Consider the following 9,446-nt stretch of genomic DNA (forward strand, 5'->3'; position numbering starts at 1 on the left):
CACAAATCAACCCACATCGATCATAAAAGTAAACACAGACAACACAAATACACAAAACATTAACAAAGAACTGATAACTAATGGAATCAGACTCTGGTACCAGAGGTTTGAGGTCGAGGTAACCAAAACATCGGCGATTGTTATCACACAGTGCTTTAACTGCCAGTGTCAGCATGCAAGTCCCTACCAAGATGCATAGGCTCCAGTGGTAACCACCTAATAAGCAACTGTCCAAAAGAAAATAGCATACCACTGTGCTGTAACTGTAATCAGCAGCATACAGTCAATTATAAGGGCTGTTTAAAATATAAAGAAATCAAGACAAAAATATTTAGTATAAACAACAATATAACGCAAACGAACACACAAGAAACACAACAACAACCACGAAAACCACTGCTATGAACACCAGAACCACAAAACCTTAATAAAAAACCACATATACAAATTTAGTCAAACAACAAACTAAGAGTACAGCACAAATTAATGATCAACAACAAGAAACAGAAAACCAAACACAAAATAAAGTACAAGAATCAAAACAAACAGAAGACAGCTCAATATTTGAGGCTATTAAAAATATAGCCAAACACGTTATAGTACAATATCAAAATCCAGCAAAACAAAATATACTTTTTTACACTGCTAAATAACATTAAAAAAACTCACATGACACCACTAATCCCATTATTAATTCAAAAATTAATAGGCTCTATCCTCACATAAACATTCACCATATAACACATAAACATCCAAGGTGGTCTTGTTTCCAAGAGGCACGAGATCGAAGACTTAATAATAAATTCAAATCCAGATATATTAGTCATAACCGAAACTATGCTATACAGACAAAATTCACTTAAATTTCAAAATTACGTTACAATTAGAAGAGATAGAATTAATAAAAAGGACCCAAAAAGAGGAATAGCTTTATTATGTAAATCCACACTTTCAATAACACATTTAAAATTACAAAACAATAAAGTGTTTACACCTACCAATATTGACTTCTGATTGTGATCTACTACTCGGTTTAAAATTTTAGTACCTAGTATATTAGTTGGGGAGCAATAAATCCCGGCTATTGTTATTGCTTGATTATCTAATATATTTATGTCTATTGTAATATTTTCTTTTGTTTTTGGTATGTTAATTCTGATTCTGTATTTTTGACAATATTCTACAATTTGATTTAGGACTGGTTGTAAGTTATTTGCTGCAATTGATGGTATATTTGAGCTCTTCCAGATAGCACGTCATCAGCAAATTGTGATGTTGAACTATAATTTGAGTCTTTCAGTGGCTTGTCGCTTACATACATGATGTATAATATAAGGCTAACTACCCCTCCTTGAGGGACACCCGCCTCTGTAGTAAAATACTCCGAGTAGGTACCCTCGACATTACTCTACATTTTCTATTTTCAAGAAAGTTAGATAACCAGCGAATAACTCCTGGGAGTAATTCCATTCCTGTTAATTTAAATCTCAAACCGTTATGCCGTACAGTGTCGAAAGCTTTCTCTATATCGAGAAAGCAATTTTGTTATTGTAATGTAGTGTCGGTATTTATGTTTTTTTATTGTTTGTAAATTTTTTTAAGTGTGCACAAAATTTCATAGGGTCGGTATAATCATTTAGTTTTGAGCAGTAATTGTCCCAACTATCCTGTTTTAATTGTTTTATTTCATTTCTAATTTTATTTCTTAATATGTTAATTTCTTTTTTGACATTAGGGTCTCCTGTGTTCATACATTGTCTTCTTCTTTTAATTGTGACTATTACTTGTGCATGTGGTTTCCATGTAGTGTATGATTTGTGTGGCTGTTGTTTGGGTATTGTTTTTTTTCAGCTGCATTTATTAGGCACTCAGTGATTGTTTGACAGTATTCATCAATATCTGATGGGTTTTTTTACATTTCGAATTATTAAATTTGATAATAATTTGTCTAATTCATTTTCATAGTTTATTAAATCTGCTTTTTGATAGTCGAATTTAAGTTTTACTATTGGTTGATTATTATGGGGGGGCGAGATCGAAGACACATATTATTGCCAGGTGATCACTGTCTACGTCGTTTTCTACATAAAAGCTGGAAGTTTTATTCGCTAGATTTCTTGTAATAATACAGAGATCTGGAATATTATGTGCATAGCTGGTGTGGATAGGTGTGTTATCGTTTAAGAGAATACATCCCGTGTTATCCAGAAAATTTAACAATCTTTTGCCATTTGCAGTCGTTTGACTGCAGCCAAAATTTCTTAATATTATTTTTAAAATCTCTAAAATTACGTAGAAACCACCCAAAGTTATATCTGAACGGAGCTCTTCTGGATACCAAAATTTTTAGGCCTAACTTATGATTCCAAATCAAATTGGTAAAAAAAAAAAACAAATCTCAGAAATTACACAAAAAGTGTGGCAACGAGTAAACTATTTTAAAAGACTTACAGGTAAAAACACAGGAACATCCTCAGAAAACATTATTCACATTTATAAAAACTACGCATGCCCAGCATGGTTAAACATAGCAAAAACAAATCTCAAGAAACTACAAACAATCCAAAATTCTATAATCACTGCAGCTTACAGAGTCCAAAGATCCACTAACTCAACATTCTTACACAAATATGCAAATATAAAAACATTAAAAGATAAACTGATAGATTACTCGTTCCGCTACTTTACTAAAAACTTATATAAAAATGATTTGTTAACTGAAATAGATCGCTATATTATACACGATGCTGATAGGGTTAAGTGTCTCTCACCATTAAATTACTACATAAAATATAAAGACCACCTACACTAGACAACGAAAATTTTTAAACCGTGAGCTACACATCGTCGCGATATTTAAAGACAGTCATTTATGTGTAAATAACGTGTTGGCTTTTATCTCTCGTGAACAAGTGTGTTGTGACATTGGAACTGTTTGTGATCTTACACAACCAAATTAAAAGAAATCCTACGAATGGAACTGTTTGTAAGTGCTAGTGACCGAATGAAGAGCAGATGTAATATATCCACCAAATGCTACTAGTATTTTATTAACGGACGAGGCCCTGAAAAGGTGCTAGTCATAATATCATCATCAGCATTTGTAAATATAAATTATTAGCTCATGAAGGAGGAAGAGGTCGAGAGAGTAACTGACCATCCTAAGTTAAGTACACTCTAAATCACAGTGCTGATATCAGAGAATGCTTAGTGACAATAGCATAGAATACTGAAAATAAAACAAAAAAGTTACATTGTTTTTAATGTTTTTGACAGTAAAATTAGCGGTTAAGAGTTAGAATGTATCAACAGTCGTGATTTAATGTTATTCAGCAATCAACAAACTGTGACACTGATTAAAGTTCTTTTCAGTGAATTAAAAAAAATCAGTTAGAACCCTATAGTGAAAGAACGCTTATACTTTACTTTCTGCCGAACTTACACGCATTTTGAATATCTCGGAACACATCGACATCATACTATTTTGACCGCTTTGTATTCCGGATACTTGCTTCGTATTCTTGAAGCGTCTCATCTACTTTCCTTAGAAATCTAGTAAACACAGTGAAACTGAGGACTATGAAATATTATTTTTCCAGTCGTTTAGCTTCATTTATAGCATTAATAGTTGTAAACATTACATGGGCCTTAATTGAATTTTTATAACGTAATGAAGTGTTCCTCGATAAGTTTACGGAATTTCAACGACTCTTTGCGGTGGACGGAGCGCATATATAAAAACAAGAATGTAACGGATGTAAGTTTAGATAAAAAACACAGCTTCCTGTATTTATACAGAACTATGATTACCCACACAATAGAACATTTATCAGAATCTACCAGTGGGTTAGCAGTAAATTTACAAACTTTCAACGCTAAAATTTGGAGTTCGACTTCTCGCAGTGGAGAGCGCAAATAACCCACTGTGCAGCTTTGCGCTAAAAAGCAGTAACAGCAACAACCATAAGAAGAAAAAAAAAGGATTAGAACTTACAAACATTTTAGGCTATAATTTATCTTCTAGTAGAATAAGCCCCCCAGTGACGCAGCGGTATGTCTGCGGACTTACAACGCTAGAATCCGGGTTTCGATATCCGTGGTGGGCAGAGCACAGATAGCCCATTGTGTATCTTTGTGCTTAATTACCAGCAAACAAATTAGTAGAATAAAGCGCCAATTTGTAGACATTTATGAAATAGGTCTGTATTAAAATATTTCACTGCGTATATTAGCTTATTATTAACCTATTTTCAATGTATTAATTTTCGAAGGATAATCTGACGGCTTTACTAAGTCTTTCTCTTATCAGCTTGGCACTTACAGTCGAAAACAAAGGGAAATTCAATCTCTAGTCTTTCCACGCCGTTTGTTAGCTGGCAGTTATACCAGTGTTTGGATAAGTTGGTCAGGCCCTTGCTGGGCGTTTTCAGAACCTATACACAGACATCTAACGGGAGCTGAATCACCTTTGTCCGCTGTAGAAATTCATTCGTTCACTGGACTTAGCTCACTGAAATGCATTGTGCTGGTTGAGCTACCTGATTATCTCACATGCAGCTGTCACCAATGTTTTCCTGTTGTCAAGGTTTTCACGTAGCTTGAAAGGTTTTTCCAATGTCTCAGGGGCGTTATCAAACTTGCGATGTTTTCTAGCATACCCCGTCAACTTTTCAGTTTCTGTCCTTTTGAAGTATTTCGCACCTGTAGCTAAAGTCATCGGCGCTCTACAGCCATCTATTCTTTTCCCAGCTTTACAGACATGATTTTTCTAAAGCTGTTTGGGGTTTACGCCTTGTATTTCCTGAAAGAAGCGGAATATATTAATACCATTTAATTCACGTACCTTGCCCTCCTTTGCATTCCGGGATTTTAAAGAAGAGAGGTATTGGCCAGGGTTGTGTGTAAACATCAACTATATATATACATATAGTTCCTTCAGTCCAGAGATGAGGAAATAACGCCTTCACTAAATATACATTGTACTGTGAGTCTCATTTTATTCTAAGTTCTGCCTTCGTAACTTGAACTCTTATCTCTTCTCCTATTATGGAACAAAATATGAATCTTTCTTTCAATGTCCAGTATATCTGTTTGTTTGTTTTTAATAATGCACAAAGCTACACAAGGGCTATCTGTGCTCTGCCCACCACGGGTATCGAAACCTGGTTTCTAGTGTTGTAAGTCCGCAGACATACCGCTGTGCCACAGGGGGGGGGGGGGCAGTATATCTAAATGGTTGGTTAATCTTGGCCGTTAATAGTTAGAACCCAAGTCGTTAATTTTCACCATAAAAAAATCACATTTTTCTATCTATAGGCATAAACCTCGAACAAATATATTAGTACAATTATCAAAAATGGTGTATTTTTTGTCCATACATCAAACAAAGTATTATATTATTATTATACTTTCAACTGAAATGGTTGAGTTTCAGTTAGAATCAGCTCTTAAAAATTTAGTTCCTATTGGTATTGTTAATACATTTGTTATGGGCTCGGTATGGCCAGGTGGTTAGGGCGCTCGACTCGTAATCTGAGGGTCGCGGTTTCGAATCCTCGTCCCACCGAACATGCTCGCCCTTTCAGCCGTGGGGGCGTTATAAATGTGACGGTCAATCTCACTATTCGTTGGTAAAAGAGTAGCCCAAGAGTTGGACGTGGGTGGTGATGACTAGTTGCCTTCCCTCTAGCCTTACACTGCTAAATTAGGGACGGCTAGCGCAGATAGCCCTCGTGTAGCTTTGCGCGAAATTCAAAAAACAAAACAAACATTTGTTATGAATGCAAATAACCATATGCGTCAACGTAGTTTGATGTAAGCTTGAGTTACTTATTTACCATATTAACAGTATCTTGTGATATGATATGGTACTTTACTGAAACGATGACACTCCACACGCGACTCACACGAGGATGTATATATATATATAACCTTTTCAGGAGCTTAAAGTTTAATTACTTAGTTTACATGATTCACCCAATATAATTTTTGAATGTCGAAAAACGTTCATACCTCTACGTCTGCTATAAACATAAATTGATAACGCGCCACCCCTCATTTGTTAATTAGAAGGCGGTTGGGGCCTTATTGTCTCTGCTTTTGTTATTTAATTTCTGGTGTACCTGAGGGAAAAATAATATGTGCACAAACTACTGGCTCACACCGCTACCAGTGATTAGTATTGTATGAGCTACGATTTGGAATCTTGAAGCTTATAATCAGAGGCGAACCAGTAAGAACTCGTAGGTTGTTCGGCTTCCTTCTTGTCCTCACACGATCTTTTCAATGTTTTTAGCACAAATATGAGTGAGTGATTATCCTAATGTAGACGGTAATGAAAGTAAAACATTAAGTCAGCTTTAGGCATTCTGGTTTAGGGAAAAGAGTAATAGAGGCCATTATCCCCCCAAGTGGCTCAGCGGTAAGTCTGAAGGCTTGTAACTCTAAAATTCGGGTTTCGATACCAGTGGTAGGTGCGGCACAGATAGCCTATTGGGTAGCTTTGAGCTCAACAGTAAAGAAATAAACAGACGCCATTACTCAAGTAACTTGATTCATATCTGTTGTTGAACGAAACGCTCAACCTTTGTGTAATTTATATTAATGTTTTTAATCATATCCCATTTTAGCTATTTTGTTTTTATTACCGACTTTTTATATTGGGATATCTCACAGTTTATAAAAAAAATATAATAATAAATTTTATTAATTATTAAAACATGATATATTTACATATCATTCCGCGAAGCTTTAAAGCTTACTTGCAGGAAATGAACAATTTAAAATTAATTAGTTTATACAATACAATACTATTGTAAATGTGACATAATACAATACACAAATTAGAATACTTCTAATTATGTATATTAGTTCATAACATTAAATACTGTTTTTGTTATTAAATAACACTTTTTTATAACAGTATACTGGTATAATTTAAATACATTTAATATATCCAAAGTTTTGTATCTTTCATAAGCAACCATACTATTATTTCTTTTTCTCATTGGTAAAATAATTTTTTCTATACTATTTTGTAACTGCAATATGTTGTTTATATGTGGATTATAAGTAGACTCGTATATTGTTACAAGATTAGTAAAAATTGTTAATTAAAAAAGGAGGAATAGGTATCCTCAAAAAGTACAGAAACAAGTTGAATCAAAATGCAAATATTATATTTTCAAGGCCACAACTAGGGACTCCAAAAAACAAGCAAGGCTGGAAATAGTGTTTACATTATTTTCTCAAGCTGCAAGTCCCTATTTTGACTTCACTAAAATGAATAAGTATTTTAGACATGTGAAGTGAAAATAGGGATTTGTAGCTTGAGAAAATAATATAGACACTATTTTCAGCCTTGTTTGTTTACTTTTTTGGAGCCCCTAGTTTGACCTTGAAAATATAATCTTCGCATTTTGATTCAACTTGTTTCCATGCTTTTTGACGATCCCTATCCCCCTCTTTTAAATTAATAATTTTTACTAATCTTGTTTCTTAAGTTTTTTTTTATGTCCGTTTATACAGAATAAATTTTAAGCTACATACGTGCATATGAGTTGAGTTGAATGTTACATGTTTTTCAACAGTTTACTGCTGCATTGGCTTTTTTCCCACCGAACCACCACATTGAACTTATTCAAAATTAATAACAACTGTATAACAAAGAATAAACACATGTACTGATATACAACCACAACAAAGAAAATGTAAAGTTGTTCTCAAAGGATCGTTTTGAAGGCAAAGACTGTATCATCACAGATTTAATGACCGGCTTCCAACAGTGTCACAGTGTAATGTAACAAAAGACGAACAGCAACAGAGCAATCTCATCAGAACGGAATAATGTTTCTTCTAAGATAATACAACACAGATTAATGCAATTTAAACAGACGCAGTAACATGCTTACCTTGTTATATCTACATGACACACATGTATGTTCTTCAACAGCCTGGTGTGCACACGTGTTTGCTAAAATAAGGTGACACAAGTAATGCATGCAAATTAGACAACAGCGACACACTTATTGACAACATTTACAACCACTATGTTAACACCAACTATTTAAAAATAGCAATAGTTATATGAAATAGTGCTATATGCAGTGGTAATAAATACTGAATGCCACTCCCGATTTCAGTTAAGTATAAGAAACAGTAGAAACAATCATCACCGTTGTTTGAGTAGGAAAATCTACTACGGTAAGCGTCCACTGTTAAAACTTGCTGAAATATATTCGCGGAAGTCAACGTAGAAACAGCAAACTCGAGTAACGATATGCAACAGCAAAATTAATGCGCTAGAAAATGCACAAGTTGTAGTTTCAAACTAACGCGCACGCTAGGAAAACATCAGATTTTTTTATGGTGGAAAGTGAAGGACTTGGAAATTTTCGCTGCACGACAAAATTAAGGAGGTCGAAATAAGTTTAAAGCTACTCTCTCCGTTTTTTGCAAAATTCCTGTGCGATCCCAAACTACAGTAGATATCACTTGCAATAATTGTATAGTGGAATTATAATAGGGATTTGTAGCTTGAGCAAGCTGTCAGCAGTATATTTCCAGCCTTGTTTGCTTACCTTTTTTTTTTGCAATCTCTATTTTTAGATTTTAAATTATAAAATTTTAATTATCTTGTATGTTTTTTTTTAATGCACAACAATGGACTAATATATGCCTAGAGTAAGACACAACCCCCACTAAGCGCATATAAAGTTTTATCAGTAGAAAAGCAACCTTTTCAAATAAAACAAATACGTCTAAAACATCGCTTTAAATAAAGCTTCGTGTCTTTTAAAGTAATTATTTAGTGAGCCAGGTGGCTTTGTGCCTGAGGTTTTGTATAACCACGCGTTTAACACGCGTCGAGTACAAAAAGCAGCCGCTCAGAAAAACATCGCTTCTATCATGAAAAATGAAAAATAATCAACTTTTAAATACGTCATGGATAATAGCAGCGCTTCATATAGTATATCTGTCTAAGCTTTGGTGTAAAACATCCAGCCGATTTTGCTGTAGGCTTGTGAAATAATAATAATATTAATAATAATAATATGAACAAAAGGGCAAATATGATTTTGTGTAACAATCGTGAAATCAATTATTCTGCTTATTATCAATGTTTGAGTGGTCTTAACTATTGAAAAGGAAGGCTTTGAGTGTTGTTTCAAAAACAAGTCTGCTGTTTAAGGTAATTTTTGCCTGAATGTTCTACTAGAGTTTGAGCAAGTTCCTGTGCGATCCTTATTATGAACCATTATCGTGGTTCATATTATCATACTCAATCAGAGATTCACATAAAGATGCATAAACCAGAAAGAAAAGTTTATATTACATGCATAAAACTTCCCAGTGGCACAGCAGTATGTCTGCGGACTTACAACGCTATAAACCGGTTTTCGATACCATTGGTGGGCAAAGTACAGATAGCTCACTGTGTAGCTTGG

The sequence above is a fragment of the Limulus polyphemus genome, unplaced genomic scaffold (assembly GCF_000517525.1).
Source record: "Limulus polyphemus unplaced genomic scaffold, Limulus_polyphemus-2.1.2 Scaffold1872, whole genome shotgun sequence".
Lineage (NCBI taxonomy): Eukaryota > Metazoa > Arthropoda > Merostomata > Xiphosura > Limulidae > Limulus > Limulus polyphemus.